Genomic DNA, 14,198 nt, shown 5'->3' with positions numbered 1-14,198 from the left:
CGTGATTGAACCAGATTTTGAACTGCTGGAATTCCCGAACGTTTGGATGCTGGATTGTTGAAGCTCTACTGTGCTTGGGAGCAGGAGATGTGGAGCTCATTGGAATAAACGTATCTTTGTCGGGTTGACAAGCTGTAACAGTGGATCAGCACTTGGGCCTTGACTTTTACAGCTGGCACGGTAGTGTAGCGTAACGCTATTACAGCGCCAGCGACCCAGGTTCAATTCCGGCCGCTGTCTGTAGGGAGTTTGTACGTTCTCCCTGTGTGTCTGCGTGGGTTTCCTCCGAGCGCTCTGGTTTCCTCCCACATTCCTAAGACGTACGGGTTAGGAAGTTGTGGGCACGCTATGTTAGCGCCAGAAGCGTGGCGACACTTGCGGGCTGCCCCCCAGAACACTCTACGCTAAAGATGCATTTCACTGTGTGTTTTGATGTATATGTGACTAATAAAGAGATCTTATCTTGTCTTGGTGTCAGTGAGTGAGGTGATGGAACTGAGGGCAGTATATTCCACATCCCTGATGGTGTGAAGCAAAATGACGGAGTAAATTGGGAAAAGGACTCAAAGAGCTTGCCTAACCTGCAGAGTATTCCCTGTTCTTGTTTCGGACTTCCAGCTTCTACTGTGCTTTGCTCCAAATGACAACTTTCATGTCGTCTCCATGGACCAGTCAGCCACCAGCTTCGAGGATTTTTTGTTTCCTAATTTTAGTGGTTGACCCTGTTAAATAATTCTCTGAAGTGGGTGTGCTCACGGAGACGTCACCTTTATATCCTGACGCTGTCACACGTTGACTTGGATTAGTGTGTGAATGGTATGTTCCGGAGGAAATCAGCAGGGAAACAATGACAAGGTTTGGTGTGAAGAGAACAACTGGATATTGTGGATGCTATGAGCACCCTATAATTTAATAATCTGAGAGGCAGCAATTTAAAAGGCTCATGGAATAATTGCCTCAAGTAGACCAGAATACAAAGAGGAGAACATGCTTTATTTCTACAGAGTTTTGTTCAGACCCCACTTGGACCATTGCATTTAATTCTGGGCACCACACCTTGTCCTTGAAAGGGTCACAGAAGAGGTTAACAGGATGATACTGAGGCTTAAGGAATTATATCATGTTAACATATTCCAATGAGTTTACAAGGCCAAGTGGTGATCTAATTTGGGTATTTAAAATGGCAAAACAATTAGATAGGGAAGTGTAGACAAGCTATTTTCTCTGCAACAGAAAACCAGATCAAAGGGGCAGAGTCTTAATGTTGGGAGCTGTGCCATCTCGGATGATCTGCAGCCTTCCATTTAAAAGGAAGCTGGATGAAGGCCAAATGAAAGTGAATTGAGGTTCTGCTATCCAGCACTAAGCTTATCTTTGATACCAGTCCAATTCTTACTGTGAATTTGATGGTATGATTCTGAGACTATTCTACGCAACTAATATATATTCCAATATATTCCTCACAAACCTTGTGACTGTCTATAAGTATATGAGTGCATCATAAGCATCCGCGACTATAATTGTGCAGTACATTGCATCCCTCTCAATAGAGCTGCATTAGGGATGAATTTTAATGGTAGTCTTTCACAACCACTGCTGGAATAGCTCCGCCTCCTTGGTATTTTCTTTCACTGTCAAGTGAGAGAAAGAAAGAGAGAGCCAGTAACAAGTTCCTATGGCTGGGATAAAGGACTCTCAGAAGAAAATGGAAAGGAGTGAGAAAAATATTTTAATGTCACTTTTAGACTGCACTGAAAGAAACATTGTGGCAAAATGTTTTTTTGTCCACGTTGAATTCTTTAACCTGAATTTCTTATTAATGCAATCAGCATTTACATTTATTTAATCGGGGTATTTTCCTAGGAGCTATATCAGTAGACAAGCTGACACTGATGCGTTCTGCAGTGTTAAAATTGGAGCCAGGCCTCAGTAGGGGTGATCCACAGGCTTTAGTTCATTCTGGCTGAATGCCAAGCCAAAATGGATTGAAGATCGGACATCCAGCTCTAAGCTAATGCTTAGGCCCAGTTCAATTCAGCGATTGAAGATTTAAAACATTGAGGATTAATGCACTCAATCGTAGGCATTTCGGGCCATTAACAAAGCTTCAAAAAAATAAAGAACTACTTGATTTAATAAATTAAAAGAGGTGCATTATTTTGGATCTACAGTGAGTTGGTGCCCCATAGACACTCTCCAGAAGGTAAGCTCTGTTGGGAATATTGTCTTTGATTGACAACTCTTCTAATATCAATGGAAAATAGGTGAAGCCTTGAGTAGCTGGAGCCCTCAATGACTGAGCATGTAATAGACAGAAATATCATCTCCCAGATTTGTATTGATATTCTGAGGGTCAGAGAAAGCAGTCAGTCTATGTGTGGCTCACATTCAATATCTGCAAGGTTGCTTGGTCTCAAACTTAGTGCTCTTGTGGAAACAGTGTGAGCTTACAGTAAGTGAGTTTTGCTTAAACTACCATGGGAGGAGCAATCTTTGCTGTTGGATTTCCTGAGGACTGCAAAAAACATAAATCTCACTGTGTACCATTCATTCACCTCTCTTATGTAATTTTCGAAAGTGTGTAATTAAATAAGATAAGATTAAGATAAGATTTCTTCATTAGTCACATGTACATCAAAACACACAGTGAAATGCACCTTTTGCGTAGAGTGTTCTGGGGGCAGCCCGCAAGTGTCGCCACGCTTCCGGCACCAACATAGCATGCCCACAACTCTTAACCTGTACGTCTTTGGAATGTGGGAGGAAACCGGAGCACCCGGAGGAAACCCACACAGACACGGGGAGAATGTACAAACTCCTTACAGACAGCGGCTGGAGTTGAACCCAGGTCACTGGTGCTGTAATAGCGTTACTCTAACTGCTACGCTACCGTGTGTATGTCAATGACAGAGATAGGAATTAGATGATTAGAGAGGACAATTTATGCACCTGACACATTCCAAGCATTGTCATACCAGCACCTTTTGTAATTGTCTTTGCACCTTGCTATTGTTTACCCAGATATTGGACAGAGAATGGTCCACTCTAGAATGTTAAGAACATCACGTCACTTACAAGGGTGACTGAGTGATCTTGTATAATTTGCAATGAAAGATGTAATACCAGATCTTTTGTTCTGGTGAACCAGAAGAAATACCATTCCTATTGCCTGTAAGTCATGGAAACATTACTGGTCCCAGACCTATCATCTTACAAATCAGGCATACAACTGAATAATTGTGCTGGTAAGTGGGAAAACTCAGCGATTGAAAGAGAACACATGAATGGCAGCCATTCTTAGATTAAGGAATTATTTGTGATTGGGGACGTGGGATACAGTTGACGTTATTGCATTTGAATTAGTTCTTCACATAGAGCCAGGACAGAAAGTCTCAAGGGACTGGTTTTCCCAAGGAGAATTTCTACTAGTGGTGTCCTTGGAGAATATAAGTGAGCAGAGGACATGCAGAACAGGACACAAAGAAGGTGGAGAAACATGAAAACATAGTTCCCAGCAGGATGTTTGGGGAGAAAGTCTCCTCCGTGAACCTCAGTGAGGAACAGCGTATGAGATGACTGCAGAACAGGACGAGGACAGCACTGCCAGTACATGTGCTGGTGACCATGGAATGGCATGGTAGTGTAGTGGTTAACGTAACGCTTCCCAGCGCCAGTGACCCGGGTTCAATTCCCAACGCTGTCTGTAAGGAGTTTGTATTTTCTCCCCATGTCTGCGTGGGTTTCCTCCGGGTGCTCCGGTTTCCTCCCACATTCCAAAGATGCACAGGTTAGGAAGTTGTGGGCATGCTATGTTGGCGCCGGAAGCGTGGCAACATTTGCGGGCTGCCCCCAGAACCCTCTACACAACAGATGCATTTCACTGTGTGTTTCAATGTACATGTGACTAATAAAGATATCTTATCTTATTTTACAGATTTTGAGCAACAATCCAGTAGTACTACTACTGATACAAGGCTTCCTGTTAACTACCTGAATTTAAACTCCCTATGGTGGGATTTGAACTCATATCTCCAGATTTTTAGTCCTAGTCTCATGGTTACTAGTTTAATGAAAGGATCACAGGGCTATCATGCTGTGAACATCAGGAAATATATGGTATGTTGTGGTGTATTTTTATTCAAAGACCATCAAGGAGTATTGGGCAGTAGAGAACTGGGGACTTCTGGGGAGTCCACCTGCCACTTTGTGTGCAACTTCACCAACATCCAAGGAGCTCAACACCATTAAAGGCAAACAGCCCACGTGATTAGCACCCGCCCCAACGCCCTAAGCATTCATTCCTTCATCCACTGCTGCTCTGTGGCAGCAGTCTGTGCTATCTGCAATAGGCACGCCAGATACTCCAGCAGCACTTCCAAAGCCCTCCACCATCACTGTCAAGAAGGACAAGAGCTGTAGACTCTTGGGGCACCGCCATCTGGAGGTTCCGCTTCAAGTCACAAACTATCCTGACTTGGAAAGCAACACAGCCTTCGGATGACGGTTCCCCAGAGAATTATTGACTAACTGTAAGGCAACACAGTGTTCGGGAATGAACTGGAGGTCATCCACCCACACCCACCCCCAACATCTGACCTGCTGAAGCGTCTTGTGCTGCAAGGCTCGGTGCTTTTTGCAGCTGGCCCCAACTGGTAGTTTACGCCAGGAAGGGCTGGTGTATGGAATGTGATCCCATTCATTTGAATGTGGTCGCGGATCTTGACTGAAAAGATGTGCAGGAAGTGGTTTGTTTATTTTTCTTTGTTTTATTTAATTTCTAGCACTTAAATATGTTGTTAAGTAATTTAAATAATTTTTTAATGATCTAAATCCATTCGAACCATTTTCAAATCGCTTAAATCATCAGACAGTTTAAAAAGTGCTCAAAGGCCTTTGACAGCAGCGGGCTGTCCAAAGGCCCTTATGGTAGTCAAGGGGCGGGGCTTCCGGATCTGCCACCTGAGGACCTCGTGTTAGGCCCTCGTGCACCGCTCAGCTTTGCAGCGTGGCTGGACTGCTGGGGTCCAATGAATAAATACGTCTGTCTGAATAACATGAGGTGCAAGTTCAGGCTGAGTCTGAACCGAGCACAATCTGGCTCACTGTTGCTCTTTCATCACTGCTGAGTCTACATCCATCGCCAGACGGTCTGCAAAAGTTCAAGAAGGCAGCTCACCCTTGTCAACGGCAATGAACAACAGGCAAGAAATGCTGGCTAAATCCGACAAATAAATTTAAAAAAATTACATACCACTAAACAATCCCTGGGAGTGACCAATATCACCGCAATAAGAAAATGCCTAAGGGAATATCCAAATTTGTTGTGTGGTTTTCCCAAAAAAAGGATGAATATGCATCTGATACAGAAACAGAAAATGCTGAAAACACTCAGCAGATCAGGCACCATCTGTGGAAAGAGAAACGGAGTTGATTTTTCAGGTTGAAGGTCTCAGTTCTGAAGTAAGGTCTTCAACCTGAAACATTATGTCTGTTTCTCTTTCCACGGAGGGTGCCTTAGCTGCTGAGTATGTCCAGCATTTTCTGTTTTTATGCAAATAAAAGGATATTTCAAACACTTATTTGCCAGAAATGTACGAATGCACTCAAGCTAGGTTTTTTAACTGACAAAATTTCTTCATTAGAATAAATCCTTTCACTTCCCATTAAAGATGTAAAAAATAGCCTCTCTTTTAATGCACAATACCTATGATGTTTTTAATTGCCCTTATCCTTGTCTTTGAATGTGACAAGCTAAAAGTGATTGTGTAAGATCCTGTGCAAGACATTTGTAAAATACTGTTTAAGATACCTGCACTGCTGCCTGCAAATCACTGCTTGGAGGATGACTCATCCACAATCCCAGAAATCAACTGGGATATAACTGCACTTCTGCAGTCTTGTAACTATACACTGTGACCTTGAAAAATTACAAACAGAGGCCCAAAATAAAGATCCATACATTAGTTGAAAGTAGCTGTCAATTTGAATAATGTTCATTATTCTTGATCATTATATACTTAATATTCACAATGACATAATTATATATTTTATTAATAAAATTGGTAGGTGTTGTAATCACCCACACAAGTCTGAAAATGGTAGGTTCCAGTTTTCCAGCACATAGCTGGCTCTCCAATATACTGCCTCCTTCCTATCTTGACGATATTGGTGCTGCAGCATCTTCAGATGTTAGGCCAGCTTTTTTTGCAGTGAGGTAGAACAACTGTGGACGTCACAGGGTTGCAGCAGAGAACAAGCCGAATGGTTTGATTCCAGAGAGCCTGAAGGAAAGGCTAAGCAGAAACTAGCAGGTAGGATGACTTAATTAGAAATAATTGGCAAAAGTATTTGATCTGCTGGTGCCTGGCGATGTGGGAAACTGCACTACATTGTCTTCAAATTTAAATGGATGCGATCTAGCTAGCAGAGGTCAGGCTGCCTTATTTCCACACAGAAGCAGTCGGACTGTGGGGGAGGCATTTAGTGGATTAAGCTTCAAATAAAAGGTAAAATCACTCTGTATAATGACAGCGAGAAGCAAGGTCCTCCAGGACAATGGTTACAATGCAATTCATTCTTCAAATGATTTACTTGTTCAAGATGAGTTTGTGGCAACCTTATCTTTTTCCACTGTGCAGATTTTAAGGCAGTTTTATTTAAACAATGTGATTATTTTTGGGAGGATGCTCAGCTGATTTCATTTGAAGTAAAAGATAATTCATTTCCCTTTGTAACATTCAGAGAGGAAGCTCTTCAGAATATGTTTAAAAGAAATGAGCTGTCAATAGACCTTCAAAGCTGCTGAGGTGTTTGTCCCCACTGTTTCTGGACTTGACCTTGAATGTCTGAGCTGCATTATTAAGGGCAATTTCAGATCAATATTGTTGCCCAGAACCATTTTCCCTAATGGAGATTTGGGGATTGCTGGAAGTGAGGATAAGAGGAAAAAAGATAATGCAGGAGATCCTTTCGTTTTTGCTCATTGAATAATGAAATGTCAATCGTCACAGGAGGGACTCTATATCCCTTGCAGATGTTTGAAGGTTGTTGCTCATGGGGAGAATTGCTTAATGGACCACACTGGAATCTTACGTTTGCAGTTTCTCAGACAGTTAGGCAAACATTAGCACATTAGCAGATTATGTAATGTGAATGAGATTTTGGAATCATGGCTTTTGTGTGGCCCTGATTCCAGTGCCGTGCAGATAAATTTGGGAAAGGCAGATGATATCTCAAATGATCAACTTATTTCAAAATATTCTTGTGAGTTCCTTGCCTGTCCCCATTGTGCAGGTCTTAAATTGCATTTAATTAATGAATGCTCACCCTGCAAATCTCAAATGTTGTCCCCTGCAAACTGGTGCATTCACGGATAGGCTGACACTAGCCTTGTCAGCTGGCTTATTGTACTCCTCCACCAGCTATCGCCTTTGTTAAGAGGGGCTGCTTGCAAGCAGTAAACAGCCAAAGTGGTATTGGTTGCTAGGGACCAGGAGGGTTTTATTTCGCAATCTCTAATTATCTCACAGTCCCCTGTGCTATGAGCATTGACACGTTACGTACCTGATTCCATGGAAGAAGCAGATTTTGGTTGATGCCCCAAGTATTTATTTATTCAGCACAAAATTTTTTGCGTCCATGGACATTGTTCACCCTTCAGTTTAGATGGAAGTGGCTCATCCCTTATTATGTTCCCAGTTCGAGACCTCAGTTCCCCTCTGAGTTGAGGTGAAGGTTATGGTTGGAGATAGAGCAGAACCACCCAAAGGGAATAAGGTTCCGATTCCAATTATCAGACCAGAGATCAGAGTGGACCTAGGACTGGATACTGAGGGGGAATCTGATCCTGTCTGGTGGGAAACGCCCTAGATTACCTGCAAATGCTGCTGGTTGCAGTGGTGGTGAGTATTATGCAATAGAACTGGTGTTATCAGCATTAAATGCCGGTAGCAGTTAACTAGCCAGCCAGGATTCACATGTAGGCAAGAGGCTGTATTCCTGCGGGGGAAGTAAGTGAGGAATTTTTGATGACATGTATGGCAAGGGGAGACTGGAACTGAGTTAATCCATTAGTAGGCCTGGAATTTCAGTCCAATACCCCCATTGTTTTTGATAATAACACTGGGACCAGTTCACCTCAGCGTTCACTGGGTTGTGCCTTGCAAGCTCCATTTTATACATTCCAAGAACTCCACTAAGCATTTTAGCTGACTGCATATCATATGATCCTTGAGTATCTTGTGGGATGTGAATAACTTAGCATTAGTCACTCTTATTAGAAGCCTTGTTAGAAAGCAGGAGCCTGGACGCATAATTCGAGTTACACCCACAGTGAATGTTGACAAGCTCTCATTTCACTTCATTGAGTGAAGAGCTGCTATTCCAGTCAGTAGGAGTTTAGTTCCCAAGGCCATTTGGCAGATCCATAGTCGGATAATGTTGAGTATTCAGCAAAGAGGGCCAGATGAAAGTCACATTGCACATTCCCTTGCTTTTACCCAGATCTTTTGCATAAATTATACTTACTTTTAATAGTCTAAGGCCTGCAAATTGTTCCAAGCCATTTCCTTGGGATTAAAACAGCATTGTGGGTCACAGCAACGCTGTTTGTGAAAGTCCTTAATGAGCAAGAATTTAAATTATTGGTTTCCCCTGTGTAATGCCACATTCAAACTGATATTGCTGGTTTTGGCACAGTGCTCCTTGTTGACAGTTCTCCCATATGTAACAATGTAGCAGCACTGACAGGGACATCTCGTGGTACAAGTGACCCTCTGCCAGCTACAAGGGAGTGCTGTGACTAAAGAACGAATGTTGCAGTGAATGGAGGGGTTGGGAGCATCAAAGGGACCCCATGAAATGGGTGAAGAATTGCTCCTGCAGAAAGCATGTTCTTTGTGGGGGGAAACACAGAGGTCCTTCAGAGCCACAGCCAGGGACTCATTGTAAGTAGTTGCCAGGGAGTCTCTGTAAGGATGTGATCGAAGCTGCTAAATACCTGCACTTTGGCGAAGCCTGCCATGCTGGAGAATCCCCGTGCTCACTCTGCTTACTGCTGCAGGCTAAAGAGAATGAGTCTTCTCTCCTTGAGTATAGAGATTTGCTGACCTCTCCAACGTAGTAGTGAGCAGTAGACTGTGTGATACGGCTGAGGTCAGCACCAGCTGGAATGGCCCAACTGCGAGGAAACTGAGGGTGACCCTGACTCTGACCTCCAGGAGCAAAGCATACTGATGAGGTAGTATTTGGTACTGGAGGAGGTCACAAACCTCAGTGAGGGTAAAAACTGCAGTTTAAATGCTGTTCCTTTAAATAGCACAATTTCAGGGGGAATGGCACGTGCCAGGTCAATAAGAACAGTCATTTTTCAGCCCAGTGAAGTTGACAGTCTTTGTACAAATGAAAGTTGTGTGTTGAATTACTATTGACACCAAATGAGGGAGTTTATGCTGCAAATAGAATGGGAGGGAGAACAGAATTCATGTTGAAGAATGATGAAATGAAGTTCTTGGTTGATTCTAAGGCATCCATAAATGTGTGCAATATTATTCTATACCAGTTTAACCCCAACTGTGTGAAAATTTGTTTAGATCTACATTCCTTGTCAATTTGAGGAATTCAGTTGACTCTTTCGTAGACTCTGGTTAGAAAATTCATCTTCATATAAGATGAGGTGGGTAAGAGTAAAACTGAGCTGTAAAGACCAGGAAAAGAAAGAGGAAGGTTTTGCGATGTCTGAAAAATACTTACAATCACTAAAATATACATAATCCAGGATAGTCACCCTCCATATCATGAGGTAGTTAAATGCTCTCATCTTGAACAATGAACAATGATCAAGACATTGCAAATGAAAGAGAGGAAATTGATCAGAGTTCTGGTTCTTATTGATCCGGGTGAGTGAATGTTGATTGATTAGTTGGCCATAACATCAGTCCCAAGACTTAATATGAAGAACAGCCATTGGCAATGCTGAGGGGTGTCTGCCAGCAGGTGTCAGCACCTTTTAAGGGAGGAAGGGGGACCATTTCGAGGACTAATGGAGAATTCTAGTGTGGTAACCAAAGGTGAAAGTATGGCTTTCCTCTGAAAATGTGTGGACAATTTAACCATTCGGATCATGAGGACCTTCGATTCAAAGCGGTTCTCATAAAGTAGAGATCTGTCAATGATCTACTTTAGAAATCAGTCACTTGCAAATGAGTTTGCATTTCTTCCCTGCCTCTTTTTGTTGATAGTTTTCAATGCTTTTATCTAAACGGTTAAAGAATAGGCGTGCATACAAAATAAAAAAAACAGCAAGTGCTGAAAATACTCAAAAAGTCGGGCAGCATTGTGGAGAGAGAAACTAAGTCAACATTTCAGCTCTATGGCCCTTTGTCAGAACTGCACACAAAAGTGGATCCCTTAAGATATGTATTAGAGTACATTTTATTGTAGATAAATAATTTTATTATTAATGTTGCTATTAAGTATGTAGAAAAACAAAATAGCTGATGTAAAACTTGGTTGTCTAATTAGTAAACACAGATAATCTGGGCTACATTAATATTTACAGTAACTGTTAGTATTGCAGTACTGGTGAACTTATAAGTTTTCACCATAGATTTTTCCTACTAAAAACAGGAAGAGTCCATTCAGCCTTCAGTCCCTGTGCTAATCCTTTTAAGACTCTTTTCCAATAGTCCAGCAAAACTTTCCTTTTTAAATTTGTATGCAATTCCCCTTAATACACTTACTGTGTAAATAAATTGCTCTCCAACTCAGTTTGCTTCTTTAACCATTTTTTAAAAGTCTATATCCTCTGGTTACTGATCCTCTTGCTTTTGGAAATAAACGCTTCTTATCAGCTCTCTCAACACCCAACTCCACCTCCCCCCACCCCATAACTTTGAACACTTCTATTATTATGTTATATATCAAAGAATTTTACACCACTTAGCACTTCCTACCTATGCCAGCTCTCTAAAAGAGCTATCCATTCACTCCAATTCACCTTTTCTGTACTCTCATTATTTTCTACTTTACATGTCCATTTACTTGCCTTTTGAAAGCTTTTTTGGATTCTGCTTCCAATATTGTTTGTGGTAGTATATTCCATCACTTCAGAACCACTTTAGTAAAATAAGTTTTTTTCTAAACTTCCACTTTGATTTTTTGATGCTGATCTTAGTTGTACCCTCTCGTCAGACTATTTAAAAGCTTTGGTTTGAAAACAATGTCAAATTTAAAGGCTGGGGAGAAGCTGTTCATACATAATGTGGGCTGTGGTGATTCACTTTTTGACAAGGCCTTTTTGTCTGACTTGCACAGTGTGCTCTGTAGATAAATGTAGTGTGTGGTGTGATATACAAATCAGATGAGCTCTTAGCTCGTTTCCTGGTCTGTGCTGAATATCCATCAGTTTAATAAACTTCAACATCCCTGTAAGTAAAATCATTTACAGTTCCTGTTGTTGATTTATCTCTGATAATTCCAGTCGGGAGGTGTACAAGTGCAACTTCATTGTGTTTAGGTCAATTGGTCAGCTGCTATTCAATGTTTCGGTTTGCATCCGGTGCTAGAAATATACAGCAGTTTGGGAAGCATCTGCAGAGGAAGAAACAGAGCCAATGTTTCAGTGAGACAGTCTTAGAACTGCATGCAAAAATTGGTTCCTTAATATATGCATTGGATGGTTACTGGTGCCCACAGAGTGCACACTGGTGCTTTGGACTTAGACAGAATTGGAGACTATTTAAAATCCATTATGATTAGTGTAATGAAATCATCAATAAAAATTACACTTGATTGCCAAAAATGTTTAGCCATAGTATCAGAGAAATATACACCACACAAAGAGGCCATTCAGCCCATAATCCTGGCGCTGAATCTTTTCAGAAACTTTCCAATTAATCCTACTCTTTCCTAATTGCCCTGAAACTATTTCCTTTTTAAAGCTATGCCTTATTCCCTTTTGAAAGTCACTATTAAGTATGCTTTCACCATCCTCTCGGGCAATATTCAAGAATTCAATGCAAAGATGTTCCTCAGCTATACGTGGTTCTTTTGCCAATGTCTTAAATATATCCTCTGATAACCAGCACTCCTGACATGGCGTATGCTGCCTGCTCTATAAATCACTCCCTTGTAATTTTGAACCTCTCTATTAAAACTTCCCTGCTTTCTCTTCTTAGAAGACTCATGTGCTGATTGATTGTTCTGTCTTCTCTTCTCTCAAGGTTGTTCCATCAAGACAATGGAATATGAGAATTGAAGAGATAACAGAAAAGGAGACCTGTTCATTTACAATGAATACATTTTAAAAAGACCATCTGATAATTTTGCCTTTGTAGATTGGAAAATACTGGGAAGCACACTAGGAAGCTTGAAGGCCAGCCATGGAAACAAGAAACAGATCCAAAGCAGAAGCTAAAGAATCCCCCAAGTCTACCATGACAAAGGCAAATGCTGGTGCTGGGGATAAGAAGGAATTTCCCAGCAAGCAGCCTGAGCCCACCAATGTTCCCAAGAAGCCAGCCGCTGAGGCCACTGCAGTGGGTGAGCCGAAGCCTGCAGGGGATAGCTCAGTGACACTACCCGCCGCCGGCTTGGAAAGCAGCAAGGCAGCAGAGCCCCAGCCGGACACCCAGGGCATCAAGGAAGACGCATCCGACGGGCAGTCCAGCAACTTGTTTGAGAATATGAAGCCCTATATACTGGGAGGGGCTGCCATCACAGCTCTTGCAGTCCTAGTAGGTGTGTTCTTCATCCTACACAAGAAATAAAGAAAATGTATAAAACTGTATATTGATATTGGTTATTTTATGCATGTGTGTACATTGGAGGAATATCTTCTGAACCAGTACTTGTACAACTGTGCTCACCACTATAATCTTGGGTTAACGTGATTGTATTTAACTCACAGTGTCCATGCGCATTGCAAAACATCTGGATTAACTTGTATATTGTAAAAGTTGACTCTCCACCCCCACCCCTCCATCCCCCACCTTTCTGCAGAACTTATGCCGGTGTTACATGAGCCACACTTGTTCCCTTGCTAGCTTCCCACTGAAAATTTTCACACACTGTAGATCTCCCCCCTCTAAGCGTTGAGTGTTTATCTAGTAGGAGGCCTTGTAAAGCTATTCATTTCTCTTGTAGCGAATACAATAAGATGCATTTCAGCAGCATGTAAGACAAATTTTTATCCCCTGGGCCCATCTTGCGTACACACATGCCTCTTTCGCTCGACTTTGCTACAATCATCAGTCTCAGCAACCACAACAAACAAAATAACTTTAATTGGATCGAGGTGATGAACAGAAGCTTCAACACTGTCGGTAAAAAGAAAACAACAAGGCGAAAGCAATAAAACCAAGTTCACCCTGGACTCCCATTCCTTCTAGAATTTACTAGTAGATTCTCTGTGTGATTTGTTCTTGGGCCCACAATAGTATTTAATTCAAATGATGATGTCACATTTACTTTGACTTAAAACAAGCGTATACATGCAATAAAAGTTATGTTTAAAAAAAAACAAATTACTAGTTGAAAGTTGATAATAGGTAGAGTAGCTGTGACCCAGGCTGCTGCTAATGTACCCATCCCTCCTTTATTCATATACTCTGGACACTGCTTGTTATTTTAAGTGTTGTATCAGCTTTTATGTGAACAGTAAGGTTGCCTAACAGATGTGTTGTATGTGTATTATGTATTCTTTATTCTGTACATAATAAACTATCGGTCAGATTTTAATGTCTGGCTACCCAATTGCTCCAAGGAATGTGATTAAATAAAATAACATTTCTGAAAGTTAAATGTCATGTGCTGCTTCCAGGTTTGGGCTGATGTGCAACAACAACAGAAAATGCTGGAAACACTCAGCAGTTCAGGCAGCATCTGTGGACATTTGGAGCATTGCAAGTAGTTTTGGGCCCCACACCTAAGGAAGGATGTGCTGGCATTGAAGAGGGTCCAGAGGAGGTTTATGAGAATGATCCCAGGAATGAAAGGGTTAATGTGTGAGGAGCATTTAATGGCTCCGGGCCTGTACTTGCCAGAGTTTAGAGGGATGAGGGGGGGATCTCATTGAAACCTACTGATTATTGAAAGGCCTGGATAGAGAGGACATGGAGAGGGTGTTTCCAGTAGTGGGAGAGTCTAGGACCAGAGGACACAGCCTCAGAATAGAAGGATGTCCTTTAGAACAGAGATGA

General features: G+C 41.8%; 1 long non-coding RNA gene across 1 annotated transcript; it reads left to right on the top strand.

Moving 5' to 3' along the window:
* Window positions 1-6,114: 6,114 nt before the first annotated feature.
* LOC127577818 (uncharacterized) lies at window positions 6,115-13,800 on the top strand. Its single transcript, XR_007957444.1, has 2 exons — window positions 6,115-6,311; window positions 12,222-13,800. It is a non-coding gene; the product is annotated as an uncharacterized LOC127577818 (long non-coding RNA).
* Window positions 13,801-14,198: the final 398 nt, after the last annotated feature.

This window comes from Pristis pectinata, chromosome 14, assembly GCF_009764475.1.
Source record: "Pristis pectinata isolate sPriPec2 chromosome 14, sPriPec2.1.pri, whole genome shotgun sequence".
Taxonomy (NCBI): Eukaryota; Metazoa; Chordata; class Chondrichthyes; order Rhinopristiformes; family Pristidae; genus Pristis; species Pristis pectinata.
This window is presented reverse-complemented; position numbering and strand designations above follow the sequence as displayed.